The following is a 19,530-nucleotide window of genomic DNA, read 5'->3' as shown; positions in this document are numbered from 1 at the left end:
ATCAAAACATTTTTGATTTCTTTTGACCCATTGGTTATTCATTAGCATGTTGTTTAATCACCCCATATAAGTGAATTTTCCAGTTTTCTTCCTGTAACTGGTTTCTAGTTTCATACCCTTGTGTGGGAAAAGATGCTCAATATAATTTCAATTTTCATGAATTTGTTAAGACTTTTTGGTGGCTTAATGTATGTTCTATCATGTTGGAGAGTGTTTCATGTGTGTTTGAGAACTACATGTATTCTCTTGCTTTTGGATGGACTGTTCTGTGAATGTTTAAGTCTATCTGGCCCAACATGTCATTTGAGGTCAGCATTCCCTTATTTTCTGTCTCACTGATCGATCCATTGAAGAAAGTGAGGTATTTAACTGCCCTAGTATTATTGTATTGCTATTTCTGTTTAGAATTTGCTTTATATATTTATGTGATCCTATGTTATGTGAATATTTACAAATGTATGTACTCTTGTTGGATTGACCCCTTTATTATTAAGATGTGACCTCTTTTGTCTTGAAGTCTATTTTGTCTGATATAAGTATAGCTTCTTTGGTTTAGATTTTCATGGAATATCTCTATCATCCCTTCATTTTCAGTCTTGAAATTTGTGCCCTTAAAGCAGAATATAGTTGGTTGTTTTTTGTTTTTTTTTAATCCACCAGCCACTCTGTCTTTTGTTTGTTGAATTTAGTCCATTTATATTTAAATTAATTATTGATAAGAGTGGACTTAATTGTTATCTGACTGTTTTTTGTAATTCCTTCATCCCTTCCTTCTTCTCTTTCTCTCTTATATGTGATTTGAAGATTTTCTGTAGTGTAATACTTAGACTCTATTTTCATTTGTGTACCTACTATAGATTTTTATTTGTGGTTAACATAAATACAAAATATTTTATGCAAATCTTATAACAGTCAATTATAAGTTGCTAACAACTTAAGTTTCAATGCATTCTAAAGCTCTGCAATTTTACTCTCCCAACATGTTTCATGTTTTGACTGTCAAAATTTATACCCTTTTATCTTGTGTATCCATTAACAAATTATTGTAGTTTTGTTATTTTTACTGTTTTTTCATTAGCTTTCATACTGAATTTATAAGTAATTTATAAGTTAAAAATTATAACTTATAAATTAAGTAATTATAATTTAAGTAATAAAACTTATAAATTATTTATTACTTATAAATTTAATTACTTAATTTATAAGTAATTAACCTACCACCAACATTAGTTTAATCTTAATTTTAATATATATTTAGCTTCACTAGTGAAATGTATACTTCCTTATGTTTTTCTTTTCCTAATTAGAGCTCTTTTGTTTCAGCTGAAAGTCGTCCCCTTAACGTTGATTGTAAGGCCAGTCTATCGGTGGTAAACTCCAGTTTGGTTTTTTTTTTTGTCTGGAACTCTATATCTCTCCCTACAATTCTGAGGGCCAACTTTAATGGATGGAGTGTTCTTGGTTGGTATCTTTTTTCCTTTTAGCACTTTGAATATATTATGCATTTCCCTTCTGGCCTTCAAAATTCCTGCTGAAAAATCTGTTGCTGATATTCTGCTATGTACAGAAGAGTGTTGCCTTTCAATCCTTTGTAATTGCCCAAGCAATGTTTTTTTGTTCTTAGTGGCTCCCAATACTTGAGGGTGTGCCAAGAACTGTCAGTGTCCCAGGGGGAAGGATCTAAGCCAGCAGATTTTAAAGTATGAAACTATACCTCTTTCAGGGGAAGACTGTGAGATGAACAGTGCTGTGCACTCCCTCTGCACTGAGTCCTGAAGGGATAACCAGTTAAAAACTGTTTCTTTGTTTGCTTATTGTCCTGTTGAACATATGAACACAAGTCACTGGCCACCAGAGCCAGGCTATTAAGGGATATGTCCTCTGGGCAGCAGCCCCCAAATCTGAGAAAATATACCTATACACAAACTCCTTTTCTGAGATACTGGGGACCTGCAACAGGGGAAAGTGTGAAGATGGCACTTCATGGCCTCACTCATCTCTGGAAAGGATTGCAGTCAGTTCCCAGTGTGTATTAAATTAGAATCCTGCCTCTGAGACCATAGCTTTTAAGATAAGCAATAAGCTTCTTTCATGGGAAGGCTGGGCATTTCTGTCTGCTGCTTCTGCACTGTGTGTTAGATACATAGCTGATTAAGAACTATTTCTTTGTTCATTACTCTCCTAGGGGACCCACAAACAAGCATTGCTGGCCACCAGAGCCAGGCTAAGAAAGCACATCTCCTGAGTGACAGACACAAAACCAGGGCTGCTGACATGTATATAAGTTTCTTTTCAGGAGATACTAGAGACCTGGAGCAAGGGAAACTACAAAGATGGTGCCTGCTAGCCTCCCCAATCTCTGGAGCACTGCAGTTGGCCCCTAGTTGTATGTAAAATTAGAAGCCTGTTCCTCAGACTGAAGCTTTTAAGGTAAGCAAATAGGTCTCTTTCACAGAAAGACTGGGAACACTTCAGGCTCTTAGAGTGATGTCAGCATCATGGCAGTGTGAGATGTTGCCTTTATCCCTCTCCTTCAATCAAAAACCATTAAAACACTAACTCAACCAAGTTTCCTCTGCCCAAAAGAGCAGGATACTAGAGAGATCTACACATATATACATCTACAGGTGGGTGGACTGGAGCACATAGAAGAGGCAGAACGAGGTGAATAGTGAATGCTGTGCTTGCAATCCCAGCTTTCAGGCCATGGCAACTGAGCCCAGTAACAGCAGGGGAGGTAGTGGGGCATGAAACACTAGCCTTCCAGCCACAGAGGCACTTGTGACTCCAGCCCTCCCACCTGCAGTGGTGGAGCCCATAAACCTGATAACACTAGACATGGCAGAGATGCCCAATGTCCTGGTGCCCCAGGTGACAGCACCAGTAATGAAGACACTGGGGGAAACCTTGGGAAGAGGGAATGGAGGGCGGAAAAATGCCTATTCTCAAAACTTGTGCTACAGTGCCACTTACTGAAAAAGGCCCCTAATTACTAACCTGTTGAATTGTTAGAATCCAGTAAAAAGTGCTTTACCTAAAGAAGAAAGGTGTTCCCTATTTCAGATGTGCCAGCAGAGGAAAAACTCATCAAGTACCATGAAAAACTTTGGAAACATGGTATCACAAAAAGAAAGTGACAATTCTCCAAAAACCAAACTTAAAGTCACAGAATATTGCAATTTAACTGATAGAGAATTCAAAATAGTTGTCATAAAGAAACGAACAAATTCTGAAACTGAGGAACTCAGTAAAAAAGATGAAGAATGCATTAGAAAGCATTGGATATAGAGCAGACCATATGGAAGAGAAATTTAGAAATGATATAGGTAGAAGAGGAGAGAGAACTAAAAACAATGAAAACATTCCACAAGAACCACCCAACTACATTAGGAAGGGTGACATAAAGATAATGGGTATCCCAGAAGGAGAAGAGAGGGATCAGAGAGCTAATTTAAAGAAGAAGAAAAAAAAAAAGAGCTGAGAACTTTCCAAACCTGGGGGGAGGCCATGAAGCTAAGAAAACACCTAATTATCCCAATGCAAAACAACCTTCTACAAAATACATAAAAGTCAATATGATGAATTTTAAAGGCAGCCAGGTAAAAAAAGTAACATACAAAGGAACTCCCATTAGCCTATCAGCAGATTTCTCAGCAGAAACTCTATAGGCCAGGAGAGAGTGAAATGATATTCTCAAAATACTGAAAAATAAAAACAGTCACCCAGGAATACTCTCTAGCAAATTATCATTCAGATATAAAGGAGAAACAGACTTTCTCAGACAAACAAAAGCTAAGGAAGTTCATCACCACTAGACTTGCCTTACAAAAAAGGTGGAAAGAAACTCTTGTATCTGAAACAAAAAGGCAAAAGTACACAAAACTTTGATTAAGGTTTTAAACAGAATCAGAAAATTTCAACTCATAAAGGTTAAAGAGAAAAAAGCAGTAAAAATAACTACATCTACTTTAATTTCGTAACAAACTCACAACAGCAAAAGGGATAATTTGAGAAAATGAAAAGGTAAAAGGAAGAAAAGGAAGGAACCATATACAAATAAACATAAGATATTTTGGACAGAAAAAGTACTATTTCATCTATGAGATGTTTTATACAAACCTCATGGTAACTACAAAACTAGAGCAGAGACAGAAAACATTTAAGAAAAGGAAACTGAAAAGAAAATCATAGAAAAGCACCAAAATATAGAACAACCAGAAAACAAAAGATAAAATGGTAGTACTAGGTCCTCATTTATCAATAATCACCCTAAATATAAATGGATTGAATTCACCAATCAAAACATAGAGTAGCTGCATAAATTAAAAAACAAGACCCAACTATATGCTGCCTCCAGGAGACTCATCTCATCTCTAAACACAAACACAGGCTTAAAGTGAAGGAATGGAAGATGATACTCCAAGCAAATGGCAACCAAAAGAAAGTGCCTGTAGCAACAGTTATACGAGACAAATTAGAATTCAAGCCAAAAAAGATAACAAGTGAAAAAGATGTACATTATATTATGATAAAGTGGAGAATTCAAGAAGACTAAACAGACATAAATGGAGAAATTAACAGCAATGCAATAATAGTAGGGAACTTAAACACTCTACTTACATCAATGGCTAGATTATCCAGACAGAAAGTCATCAACAACAAAAAATCACCCTTAAACATTAGGACCAATTGAACTTAATAGATTTATACAAAACATTCTATCCAAATGCAGCAGAATGCATATTCCTTTCAAACACACATGGAACATTCTCAAGGATAGACCATATATTGGAAAACACAAGCTTCAATTAATTTAAGAAGATTGAAATTATTCTAGAAATGAAGTACAAGAAGGAAAGCTGGAAAATCAGAAATATGTGGAGACTAAACAAAATGCTACTGAAGAATATTTGGTGTACTAAGAAATCAAAGGAGAACTAAAAATTGCACAAAGAAATGATGTAAAGGTTGCAGCAAATACCAATATCGGCCTACCTCAATAAACAAGAAAAGTCTCAAATAACTGATCTAAACTTACAACTAAAGGAACTAGAAAAAGAACAAATGAAGCCCAAAGTCAGTAGAAGGAAAGAAATAATAAAGATCAGAGCAGAAAATAAATGAAACAGACTAACAAGACAGTAGAAATGATCAATGAAACTAACAGTTGGTTCTTTAAAAAGATAAAATTGGCAAGCCTTTAGCTAGACTCACTAAGGAAAAAAGAGACAGAAGGCTCAGATAAATAAAAGCAAAAATGAAAAAGGAGAAATTAAAATGGATGTTCTAGAAATGCAAAGAATTAGAATATTATGAATAGCTGTATGCCAACAAATTTGACAACCTAGAAGAAATGGATAAATTCTTAGAATCATACAACCTTTCAAGATTGAATTAGAAGAGGATCCCCCGCAACCCACAAGGCTCCCTCGGCCACATGGGTCTTGGGTCTGAGGCCCTCCTCTGCCAAAGCTTCCTTTGGCTGCGTGGGTCCAGGTGAGCCAAGTGCTGCCCCCCTCTAAGGCTCCTCCAGCTGTGCAAGCCCCTGCAGGCATGCCTGTGAAGGCCTGTGCCCCAGCTGGCCTGCACAGGCACATGTGCTCCAGGGCCAGCTTCAGGAGCAGACAAGAGGGACACACGCAGATGTGGGGCTGACACAGCAGGTCCAGAGACCTACCTAGAGGTCTTAGAGGGCCTAGGTTCTTGGGGGAGGCAGGGATTGGCTGTAGCTAACCGTGGAGGCAAGGACACTGATAGTGGAGGCATCAGGAAAATTTTTATTATCTTTATTCTCCTTTTAAAATTTTTTTATTCTTTCAATTATTTTTTTCTTGTTTTGATTTTATTTTCCTAATTCTATTTTTTATTCTTTGCTATTGTTATGCTCTATTCTGTTGTTGTCTTTTGTTTGTATTTTTTTTTTCTTTTTTTAGCTGCACTTCATGGCTTTCACAGTCTTGGTTCCCAGGCCGGGGTTGGGCCTGTGCTCCTGTGGTGGGAGCACCAAGTCCAAGCCACTGGACTAACAGAGAACTTCAGGCCCCAAGGAATAGTAATTGGTGTCAGCTCTCCCAGAGGTGCTCATCTTGGCACCAAGACCTGGCTCCACCTCACTGACAACTCCAGTGCTGGGTGCCTCAGGCAAACAACCAGCAAGACAGGAACACAGCCCCACCCATCAAAAAAATGAGACAACAAAAATCTATGTTACAGTGCTTGCTTCAGCGGCACATATACTAAAATTGGAATGATACAGAGAAGGTTAGCATGGCCCCTGCGCAAGGATGACACGCAAATTCGTGAAGCGTTCCATATTTTTGACCACCTAGAGGGGTGGGATAGGGAGGGTAAGGGGGAGGGAGATGCAAGAGGGAAGAGATATGGGAACATATGTATATGTATAACTGATTCACTTTGTTGTAAAGCAGAAACTAACACACCACTGTAAAGCAATTATACTCCAATAAAGACGTTAAAAAAAATCTATGTTACAGACAAAGGAGCAAGATAAAAATCTACAAGACCATAAATGAAGAGGAAATAGGGAACTTACCTGAAAAAGAATTCAAAATAATGATAGTAAAGATGATCCCAAATCTTGGAAATAGAATGGAGGCACAGATAGAGGAAATACAACAAATGTTTAACAAGGACCTAGAAGAACTAAAGAACAAACAGAGATGAACAACACAATAACTGAAATGAAAACTACACTAGAAGAAATCAATAACAGAATAACTGAGGAAGAAGAACAGATCAGTGAGCTAGAAGATAGAATGGTGGAAATAACTGCCAAGGAGAAGAATTAAGAAAAAAGAATGAAAAGAAATGAAGCAGTATCAGAGACCTCTGGGACAACATTAAATGCTCCAACATTCGAATTATGAGGGTCCCAGAAGAAGAAGAGGAAGAGTCTGAGAAAATATTTGAAGAGATTATAGTTGAAAACATTCCTAACATGGGAAAGGAAATAGCCACCCAAGTCCAGGAAGTGCAGAGAGGCCCACACAGGAAAAACCCAAGGAGAAACACACTGAGACACATATAAATCAAATTAACAAAAATTAAATTCAAAGAAAAAATATTAAAAGCAGCAAGGGAAAATCAACATGTAACATGCAAGGGAATCCCCATAAGGTTATCAGCTGATTTTTCAGCAGAAAGTCTGCAGGCCAGAAAGGAGTGGCAGGATATATTTAAGTGATGAAAGGGAAAAACCTACAGCAAGATTACTCTACCCAGCAAAAATATCATTCAGATTCAATGGACAAATCAAAAGCTTTACAGGCAAGCAAAAGCTAAGAGAATTCAGCACCACCAAACCAGCTTTACAACAAATGCTAAACAAATGCTAAAGGAACTTCTCTAGGCAGGACACACAAGACAAGGAAAAGACCTACAACAACAAACCCAAAACAATTAAGAAAATGGTAATAGAAACATACATATTGATAATTACCTTAAATGTAAATGGATTAACTGCTCCAACCAAAAGACTCAGACTGGCTGAATGGATACAAAAACAAGACCCATATATATGCGGTCTACAAGAGACCCACTTCAGACTTACGGACACATACAGACTGAAAGTGATGGGATGGAAAAGGATAATCCATGCAGATGGAATATCAAAAGAAAGCTGCAGTAGCAACACTTATATCAGATAAAATAGACTTTAAAATAAAGACTGTTACAAGAGAAAAGGAATGACACTACATAGTAATCAAGGTATCAATCCAAGAAGAAGATATACAATTGTAAATATTTATGCACCCAACATAGGAGCACTGTAACACATAAGGCAAATGCTAACATCTATAAAAGAGGAAACCAACAGTAACACAATAATAGTGGAGGACTTTAACACCTCATTTACACCAATGGACAGATCATCCAGACAGAAAATTAATAAGGAAACACAAGCTTTAAATGACACAATAGACCAGATAGACTTAATTGTTATTTATAGGACATTCCATCAAAAAGAAGCAATATACGTTTTCTTCTCAAGTGCACATGGAACATTCTCCAGGATAGATCACATCTTGGGTCACAAATCAAACCTTGGTTAATTTAAGAAAATTGAAATCATAACAAGCAACTTTTCTGACCACAACACTATGAGATTAGAGATTAGAAATCAATTAAGGGAAAAAAAACCTGTAAGACACACGAACACATGGAGGCTAAACAATACACTACTAAATATCCAAGAGATCACTGAAGAAATAAAAAAATACATAGAAACAAATGACAATGAAAACACGCAGACCCAAAACCTATGGGATTCAGCAAAAGCAGTTCTAAGAGGGAAGCTTATAGCAATACAACCTTACCTCAACCTAGAAAAATCTCAAATGAACAACCTAACCTTACACCTAAAGCAACTAGAGAAAGAAGAACAAAGAAAACCCAAAGTTAGTAGAAGGAAAGAAATCCTAAAGATCAGAGCAGAAATAAATGAAATAGAAGTGAAGAAAACAATAGCAAAAATCAATGAAACTAAAAGCTGGTTCCTTGAGAAGATAAACAAAACTTTAGCCAGACTCATCAAGAAAAAAGGAAGAGGATTCAAATCAGTAAAATTAGAAGTGAAAAAGGAGAAATTACAAGAGACACTGCAGAAATACAAAGGATCATAAGAGACTACTATAAGCAACTATATGCCAATAGAATGGACAACCTGGAAGAAGTGGACGAATTCTTAGAAAAGTACAACCTTCCAAGAATGAACAAGGAAGAAATAGAAAATATAAACAGACCAATCACAAGACCTGAAATTGAAACTGTGATTAAAAATCTTCCAACAAACAAAAGTCCAGGACCAGAAGGCTTCACAGGTGAATTCTATCAAATGTTTAGAGAAGAGCTAACACCAGTCCTTCTCAACTGCACAGGAAGGAACACTCGCAAGCTCCTTCTAGGAGGCCACAATCACCCTGATACCAAAAGAAGACAAAGATATCACAAAAAAAGATTACAGATCAATGTCACTGATGAACATAGATGCAAAAGTCCTCAACAAAATACTAACAAACAGAATCCAACAACATATGAAAAGGATCATACACCATGATCAAGTGGGATTTATCACAGGGATGCAAGGATTCTTCAATTATGCAAATCAATCAATGTGATACACCACATTAACAAATTGAATACAAATCATATGATCATCTCAGTAGGTGCAGAAAAGGCTTTTGACAAAGTTCAATACCATTTATGATAAAAACTCCCCAGAAAGTGTGCATAGAGGGAATCTACCTCAACATAATAAAAGCCATATATGACAAACCTACAGCAAACATCATTCTCTATGGTGAAAAACTGAAAGCATTTCCTCCAAGATCAGGAACAAGACAAGGATGTCCACTCTCACCACTATTATTCAACATAGTTTTGGAAATCCTAGCCATGGCAGTCAGAGCAGAAAAAGAAATAAAATGAATCCAAATTGGAAAGGAAGTAAAACTGTCACTGTTTGCAGATGACATGATACTCTACATAGAAGATCCTAAAGATGCCACCAGAAAACTACTAGAACTAATCAATGAATTAGATAAAGTAGCAGGATACAAAATTCATGCACAGAAATCTCTTTCATTCCTATACACTAAAAACGAAAGATCAGAAAGAGAATAAAAAACCTAGGAATAAACCTACCTAAGGAGGCAAAAGACCTGTACTCAGAAAACTATAAGATACTAATGAAAGAAATCAAAGATGACACAAACAGATGGAGAGATATACCATGTTCTTTGATTGGAAGAATCAATATTGTGAAAATGATTATACTACCCAATTCAATCCCTATCAAATTATCAATGGCATTTTTCATAGAACTAGAACAAAAATTTTTTACAATTTGTGTGGAAACACAAAAGACCCTGAATAGCCAAAGCAATCTTGAGGGGAAAAAAAAAAAACAGTGCTGGAGGAATCAGGTTCCCAGACTTCAGCCTATATTACAAAGCTACAGTAATCAAGTTAGTATGGTACTGGCACAAAAACAGAAATATAGATCAATGGAACAGGATAGAAAGCCCAGAGATATACCCATGCACCTATGGTCAACTAATCTATGACAAAGGAGGCAAGAATATACAATGGAGAAAAGACAGTCTCTTCAATAAGTGGTGCTGGGAAAACTTGACAGCTACATGTAAAAGAATGAAATTAGAACACTCCCTAACACCATCCACAAAAATAAACTCAAAATGGATTAGAGACCTAAATGTAAGACCGGACACTATAAAACTCTTAGAGGAAAACATAGGAAGAACACTCTTTGACATAAGTCACAGCAAGATCCTTTTTGACCCACCTCCTAGAGGAATGAAAATCAAAACAAAAATAAACAAATGGGACCTAATTAAGCTTAAGTGCTTTTGCACAGCAAAGGAAACCATAAACAAGATGAAAAGACAACCCTCAGAATGGGAGAAAATATTTGCAAATGAAGCAACTGACAAGGAATTAATCTCCAAAATATACAAACAGCTCATGCAGCTCATTATAAAAAAAAACCAAACAACTCAGACTTCCCTGGTGGTACAGTGGTTAAGACTCCATGCTCCCAATGCAGGGGGCCTGGGTTCAATTCCTGGCCAGGGAACTAGATCTCACATGCATGCTGCATCTAAGAGTTCACATGCCACAACGAGGGAGAATGCCTGCCACAACTAAGACCCAGTGTAACCAAATAAATGTTTTTTAAAAACCCAGCAATCCCATTCAAAAAATAGGTGGAAGACCTAAATAGACATTTCTCCAAAAAAGTCATATGGATGGCCAAGAGGCACATGAAAAGATGCTCAACATCACTAATTATCACAGAAATGCAAATCAAAACTACAATGAGGTATCACCTCACACCGGTCACAATGGCCATCATCAAAAAATCTACAAACAATAAATGTGGAAAGCGTGTGGAGAAAAGGGAAGCCTCATACGTTGTTGGTGGGAATGTAAATTGATACAGCCTCTATGGAAAACAGGTATGGAGGTTCCTTAAGAAACTAAAAATAGAACTACCATATGACCCAGCAATCCCACTACTGGGCATATATCCAGAGAAAACCGTAATTCAAAATGACACATGCACCCCAATGTTCATTGCAGCACTATTTACAATAGCCTGCACATGGTAGTAACCTAAATGTCCATTGACAGAAAAACTGATAAAGAATATATGGTACATACATACAATGGAATATTACTCAGCCATAACAAGTAACAAAATTGGGTCATTTGTAGAGATGTGGGTGGACCCAGAGACAGTCATACAGAGTGAAGTAAGTCAGAGAAAAACAAATATCATATATTAATGCATATATATGGATCTTGAAAAATGGTACAGATGAACCTATTTGGAAAGCAGAAATAGAGACACAGATGGAGAGAACATACGTATGGACACCAAGGGTGTAGGAGGGTGGGATGAATTGGGAGATGGGGATTGACATATATACACTACTATGTATAAAATATATAACTAATGAACCTGCTGTATAGCACAGGGAACTCTACTCAGTGCTCTGTGGTGACCTAAATGAGTAGGAAATCCAAAAAAGAGGGGATATATGTATACTTATAGCTGATTCACTTTGCTATACAGCAGAAACTAACACAACACTATAAAGCAACTATACCCCAATAACAAAAAAGAAGATTGAATTAGAAGAGATAGAATATCTGAGCAGACCGATCACTTGTAGGATTAAAACAGTAATTAAAAATGTCCCTCCAAATGAAATTTTAGGACCAGACAGCTTCACAGATAAATTTTACCAAACATTTAAAGAAGATTTAATATCTATCCTTCTCAAACTCTTCCAAAGAAAATGAAGAGGACAGAATGCTTCCTAACTTATTTGGCAAGTCCAACATTACCCTGATACCAAAACCCAACAAGAAGAACACAAAAAAAGAAAATTATGGTCCAATATTTCTGATGGACATCAATGCAAAAATCCTCAACACTATATTGGCAAACCAAATACAAAAATATATAAAAAGGATCATACCATGATCAAGTGGATTCATTCCAGGGAGCAAGGATAGTTCAAGAGCTTCAAATCAATCAATGTGATACACCACACTAACGAAATAGAAGTTAAAAATCATATGATCACGTCAATAGATGCAGAAAAAGTATGTGACAAGATTCAACAACCATTTACATTAAAAAAAAACTCTCAGTAAAATGGGTATAGAAGGAACATTCCTCAAAATAATAGAGGCCATGTATAACAAGCTATAGCTAACATCATACTCAATGATGAAGAACTGAAAGGTATCTCTGTAAGATCAGATACATGATAAGGATGCCCACTATTGCCACTCTTATTCAACATAGTATTGTATGTCCTAGCCAGAGCAATTATATATACAAGCAAAAGAAGTAAAAGGCATCCAAATTGGGAAGGAAGAAGTAAAACTGTCACAAATTGTGGGTGACATGATTTTATATAGAGAAAACCCTAAAAACTCCACTAAAAACTTGTTAAAAATAATGAACAAATACAGTAAAATTGCAGGGTACAAAATCAATGTACAAAAATCTATTGCATTACTATACATTAACAACAATCCTGCAGAAAGTAAAATTAAAACAATCCCATTTACAACTGCAACAACAACCACAAAAATACCTAGAAATAAGCTTAACCAAGGAGGTAAAAAACCTAGACACTGAAAGTTATATGACATTGCTTGAAGAAGACACAAAGAAATGGAAAGATATGTGCTTATGGAATGGAAGAATTAAAATTGTTAAAATGTCCATATTACCTAAAGCAATCTACAGATTCAATGCAATTCCTATCAAAATCTGAAGAGCAGCTTTCACAGAAATACTTTTAAAATCCTATAATTTATATGGAACCACAAAAGACCTCAAATACCCAATAGAAAGAAAAAAAGAACAAAGCAAAGGTGAAATATAGTCCTCCCTGATTTCAAATTATACTATAATACTGTAGTAAGAAAATCAACATGGTATTGGCAGAAAAACACACAGATCAGTGGAACAGAATTGAGACCCCAGAAATAAACCCACACCTATTTGGAGAATTAATTTATGACAAAAGAGCAAAGTACATACAATAAAGAATAGTTTCCTCAATAAATGGGGCTAAACAACTGGACAGCCACATGCCAAAAAAACAAACAAACGAAAAACAAACCTAGACTGCTATCTTATACCATACACAAAAATCAACCCAAAATGTATTAAGGACTTGAATATAAGACCCAAAACCATAAAACTCCTAGAAACCATGCTCTTTGTCATCAGTCTTAGAAATATTTTTTTTTTGGTATATGTCTCCACAGGCAAGGAAATAAAAAGCAAAAATTAACAAATGGGACTACATCAAACTAAAAACCTTCTGCACGCCAAAGGAAACCATCAACAAAATGAAAAGAGCCTACCGAATAAAAGAAGATATTTACAAACCTCATATCCAGTAAGGGGTTAATATCCAAAATATTAATATATAAAGAACTCATACAAATCAACAACAAAACAAGCAACGTGATTTTAAAAATGGGCAGAGGACCTGAATAGACAGTCTTCCAAAGAAGCCATGCAGATGGCCAACAGGCACATAAAAAGATTTTCACCATCACTCATTTTAAAGGCAATGAAAATAAAAACCACAATGAGATATCACCTCATTCCCATTAGAATGGCTAACATCAAAAAGCCAAGAAATAACAAGTGTGGATAAAAGGGAACCCTCATGCACTGCTAGTAGGAATGTAAATTGCTGCAACCATTGTAGAAAACAGTGTGGAAATTGCTCAAAAAATTAAGACTATAACTATGATATGATCCAGCTATTCTACTTTTGTATATTTATCCAAAGAATATGAAAACACTAATTCAAGAAGATATATATTACCCCTATGTTCACTGCACCATTATTTACATTAGCCAAGATACGGAAACAACATAAGTGCCCATCAAGAGATGAATGGATATACATATATCTCACACACACACACACACACACACATATATATACATAACGGAATACTACTCAGCCATAAAAAGATGAAATCTTGCCATTACAACAACATAGATGAAACTTTACAGTAGTATGTTAAGTGAAATAAGTCAGATGGAGAATTACTGTATGATTTCATTCAAATGTGCAATATTAGGTAAGTAAATACATAAAGGAACAAACCAAACCATACAGAAACAAACACATAGATACAGAGAACAGAGTAGTAGTTACCAGAGGGAAAGGGTGATGGGAGGGCAAAATGGGTAAAAGGGGTCAGCTGTATGGTGACTAATAGAAACCAAACTTTTGGTGGTGATCATGTTGTAGGATACACAGAAGTCAAAATATATTGTATACATGAAACTTATATAATGTTATAAATCAAAGTTACCTCAATTTTTAAAACATGAACTCTCTTAGACTGCTATAGCCTTGTGGGTCTTATGGACACAAGCCTTGCTGGCTCTGAGAATTAGATGTTTGGGAGGCCAATCTCTCAGGTGATAGTTTTAAAAGTTGGGGCACCAGATGCAGGGTCCAAATTCTTCACTCCTCAAGGAGAAGCTGGAAGTTGTGAGTTCCCTCTTGGTTGTGTGTCACCAGGCTGGAGTTGGAGTTTATAGTGAGATTGTGAATCAGCCTCTCCTACCCATTTTTATGTTTTTTTTTTCCTTCTCACTGAGGGAATTTTTCTGTATGTTGCTATAGATTCAGTGTGCCCATGGGAGGAGGTGAGTTCAGGAGCCTTCTAGATTGCCATTTTGAACTGGAACCTTAGAAATTATCAGATTTATTGTTGTCTTTGAATTTAATTGTAGCAGAATTGCTATTGCATCTGTGATCTATTGACTCATGTGACTTTGGAAGCTACCAAAGACATTGACCCTGTCTCAAAATCATTTAGATATATTCCATTAGAAAACACCCTTTGCCCCTAGGGGCCTGGGACAAGGGTGCATCCAACTTATATTCCTCTTGTAACTTCATGAAAGTACAAAAATATCATTTTGCTGCAGAAGAACATGCAGGGCACACAGATATGGTGGCCACTGGTCTACAAACAGAAGGTGAAACTTTATGCAACTGTATTAGCGCTTTAACATGAATGTCATGTGTCTATAAGTAAATGATCTCCCCTTCAGGGCTGACCTAGATATTAGAGGCAGTCATGGAAGAGTACCAGTAATGTCTTTAAGAACTGTATATCAAAGCTTACACAGTATATCTGACTAATTTTTGGAAGAAGATAGTGCTACATGAAAGTATCGGGTTGGCCAAAAAGTTCGTTCGGTTTTGAGTAGTTTTCATTTTCACAAAGATCTTTACTGAACAATGTATTCGCTAACCGAACGGACTTTTTGGCCAAACCAATAGTTCATCAGATAACTCCTATAATTACAGCTTAAGATCTCTTCTGCAGTGGAGTCAAGCTACATTTGTTTAGTAGACAAGGGAAAATGTGAGTAAATAGGAGTATACAACGAACTAAACTGGAAAATCTGATGTAGTGATTATAAAGCAGTCATTTACTAGAGAAGACCAAAGAGTAAGGGAATTACAGTCTCATCAGAATAGTTTTCAGACATTTTTCTTCCTGTGCTGCTCCGCTCAGGATTTTCATCTTTTCTGGCTTGGGAAGATACTGTAAGACTCTAGGGGAAGGTGTACAAATGGCTTTTGGGGACAAAAGAATCCCCTAGGTGTGATGTACTAAGCTGAAAACCTAGGAGCATGTGAACAAAAATAAATAAGGTGGACTGGTCAAAAACAGATACAAAAGGTCCATCTTGAAAAAGCACTGTCTGAATGTACTGTAGTTATAATAAGGACTGGATCAGTTGTGGTAATTCCCAGTTAATTGTCACTTTACATAGTGTTAGAAGATCTAGAAAGTGCAAAATATGTGATTGATATTGAAAAAGGAAACTTCTAAGCCACAAATCATAACTTGTAAGAGATTATACAAGCATGATGCTGGTTCCAATACAGCCACAAGGCAGGCGGGGGTCTTCAAGTGCCTACAAATCCCTAACTGTTACACCCTGGTGGGACATATCACTCCCTGCTGCAAGAAGGTCTGTGGAGCATGAACCACACAGTGCCTACAGAAATCCAACAGTCAAAGGAGAAGCTGCACTTAGAGATGGGAATCATTGATAAGTGAAATATGTTGCCCTGTGAGAAGACAAATGTAATCTAATTAGAGGGCAGTGTATAAGCAAAAGCAGTTGTGTTTATATCAAATATATAGATCATATAACTTGGTTTTAATTTCTTATTTATAAAAAAGCATGCCACAACAAAATCCATGGGACCAAATTTCCAATCCAGCAGTTAGTGTGAATAATTTATCTACATGTTCTTTCCATAGCCCATGTAACTCCCTGTCACATAACTACAGTTGACCCTTGGAACACAGAAGGTGTTAGAGGCACCCACCCTCTACACAGTCAAAAATATGCATATAACTTTACAGTAAGCCCTCTTTATCTGCAGTTCTGCATCTACGGATTCAACCAACTGCTGATTGTGTAGTACTATATAGTATATATTTATTGAAAAAAAATCCGTGTATAAGTGGACCCATGCAGTTCAAACCTGTGTTGTTCAAGGGTCAACTGTACATCATGAACTTTATTATTCCTTTAAGTTTGAAGTAAATCCTTTAAAATGCATTTACATTTAGATATCTTTGTTCACTATATCATTCACATTTAGTCTTAAAAATTGAACATAATAAAGGTAATTTTATTCAGTGCTATAAAAAAAAAAGAAAGAAAGAAAACAGATAAAAAGAGCTAAAAACTCATAAGCCAGAGAAGCAGCTTCAACAGCAATATGGTACCAACCTGTTGAGAATCATTGCAGGTATTGTGGATATATGACTGATCTTTCATTTGCACAAGAATACTGTCAGATAACTACCATATGACCCAGAAATCCCACTACTGGGCATACACCCTGAGAAAACCATAATTCAAAAGGATACATGTACCACAATGTTCGCTGTAGCACTATTTACAATAGCCAGGACATGGAAGCAACCTAAGTGTCCATCATTGGATGAATGGATAAAGAAGATGTGGCACATATATACAATGGTATCTTTGTTCACTATATCATTCACATTTAGTCTTAAAAATTGAACATAATAAAGGTCATTTTATTCTGTGCTATATAAAGTTTTAGTGCATTTATTTTAATTTCTTATGACATTCCACAGCTGATTATTTGTCTTGTGTTAAGTTTCCCAAATTTCTCTTCTCACTACAGTCTAATATCTGGGGGCATATGTTTTACTTTCACTCACAAATGCTACGCATATATTGCTAATCTTTGTGTTGCCCTAATCTGTGACCTGCATTACGCATGTGTGTATATACAACAGATATATTAAAATATTTTTGAAAGGACATAACTTTTTTCTCTCATAGATACCTATTTTCTATGTGGATAGTTGAGTTTACAGAATGCTTGAATCTCACTTAGGAAGTATATACTTTCAATTCCACACTATACTCTTACTAGTACTAGAGATTGAAATTGATCTTGCCATATTCAGTTTGTTCTAAGGAAATGTAGTAGAGATAATATGAATTAGCCAGCTTCCTATTTGCAGCCAGGATCCCAGGGGGGTGGCCATGGGATTTATTCATAGATTTTTGCCGAATATAACCTCAAACCTTTGTGCTGTCTCTAAGCAGAGACAGAGAATGTGGTTCTGGTATTCATAACTGGCCGCTGCAGTCTCCCCCACACCCTCCTGCCCTCCCTCTCCCAGCACCTTTGATCTTAACAATAACCTCAGGGACAGAACTTTAGCTTCCTTTACAATGAAATACAGATTATGCTAATTGCTATGAAGAGACTAGTTCCAAATTGCTTGGAGAAACAGGTAGACTCTAGAGATGTGGGAATGATAAGCTTGCAGAATGGAGCCAATACAGAAGAGCAGAGGATATTAAAATTTACCTGCTCTGATACTTAGACTGTTCATGGACATGAGAACCAGCCTAAGAATCTGAAAGAACAAACCATGGCATAGTTAATGCTGTGTCCTTAATGTTCCAAATATTGATAAAATAGGTATCTCTGCTTTCAGATTTGTGGCCCTAACGCATGCAACTCTATTACCCAGATGTTCTGCCAAGGTGGTATTAGTCTTGATATTTCACTGAGGTAACTGGATGGAGGGGCAAATGTGACTCAAATTGATCTACCATGAGACTTGGAAAAGTCATACTTCTTTAGAGTCAGTCAGGTTTTGGAGCCTACACACAGCCTAGACTTTCTTACAGAAAAGTTTTATCCATACAAAGAATCACAGTTCACTTCTAAAGATTCATTCCTCATCTGCTTTTGCATCTTACTGAGGATGTTCATCAATATCCAGGTATACAAGAAATATGCAAAAAGATGATTCCAAATTCTGAGTCTTATTTTAAAATTTAAGCATGTGGACATGACTAACATGGCATCATAGGTCACTCCCAACTTTATTCCTCCTCACAAGAACAACAAATAAAAACTATTCATGGACAAGATACCATTGAGAATAACCTAGAACACAGCAGGGGTGAGAATGGTGCAGCCTCCCAACATACTGCACAGAGACCAAGATGGACCACATTAGAAGGGTAAGAGGAACAGCTACACATTGACTACATTGCCCTTCATACAGGCCAGCACAGTGTCACACTGAGAGGTCTCCCCTAAGCCTATGGTTCCTCCAGTGGGAAAAGAGCCCAGGTGGACATCTACCTCCCCCAGCACCGAGTCGCTTCTTGAAAGTCTCATTCCAGTCTCACCTCATGGAGACCATAAGTAAATCTGTGGACCTTGACCACTGGGGATTGGATTGTGACAAAGATGGGGGAGGGGCATGCAACAACCAGTGCTTGGATCTTGGCATACTCTCAGCACCCAAGTAGCAGTCTGAACCAGCAGCTTTGCTCATCAGGAGATCCAAGATAGTTGTGCAATCTGACCAGGAAGGGACCTCAAAGAGCACTGATGGCTCTGGAGCCTGGTCTGACCCTCCACCCACCCAGACAGCAGAGCTAAGTCACTACCCACTGCTGAGGGTAGCTACTGGCTCCACCCTACAGGAAAGCCTGGCCAGAACACCTGGGAAGCTGCTCAGCCAAGCATCACTCAAGTGGTGAGCCCAGCCTGCAGCACTGCCCATCAGCAGAGCAAAGCAGGCAAACCTATTTGGCCATGGAATTTGGGGCACAGTTCTACTTGAGTCATGACCTTAAAGATAGCTAGTGGGAAGCAGCCGCATAGCACAGGGAGATAAGCTCGGTGCTTTGTGACCACCTAGAGGGGTAGGATAGGGAGGGTAGGAGGGAGACGAAAGAGGGAGGAGATAATGGGGTTATATTTATATGTATAGCTGATTCACTTTGTTATACAGCAGCAACTAACACAACAATAAAAAGCAATTATACCTCAATAAAGATGTTTAAAAAAAAAAGACCTTAAAGAGACTTTCTGGCCTTGGAACTGGTTC

General features: G+C 37.0%; 1 non-coding gene across 1 annotated transcript; it reads left to right on the top strand.

The window, feature by feature from the left end:
* Positions 1–6,212: 6,212 nt before the first annotated feature.
* LOC112063517 (U6 spliceosomal RNA) lies at positions 6,213–6,319 on the top strand. The gene has a single exon (XR_002891026.1). It is a non-coding gene; the product is annotated as a U6 spliceosomal RNA (small nuclear RNA).
* Positions 6,320–19,530: the final 13,211 nt, after the last annotated feature.

This window comes from Physeter macrocephalus, chromosome 11 (genome assembly GCF_002837175.3).
Source record: "Physeter macrocephalus isolate SW-GA chromosome 11, ASM283717v5, whole genome shotgun sequence".
In the NCBI taxonomy this organism is placed as follows: domain Eukaryota; kingdom Metazoa; phylum Chordata; class Mammalia; order Artiodactyla; family Physeteridae; genus Physeter; species Physeter macrocephalus.
The sequence above is the reverse complement of the archived record's forward strand: the minus strand, read 5'-3'. Positions and strand labels throughout refer to the sequence as shown.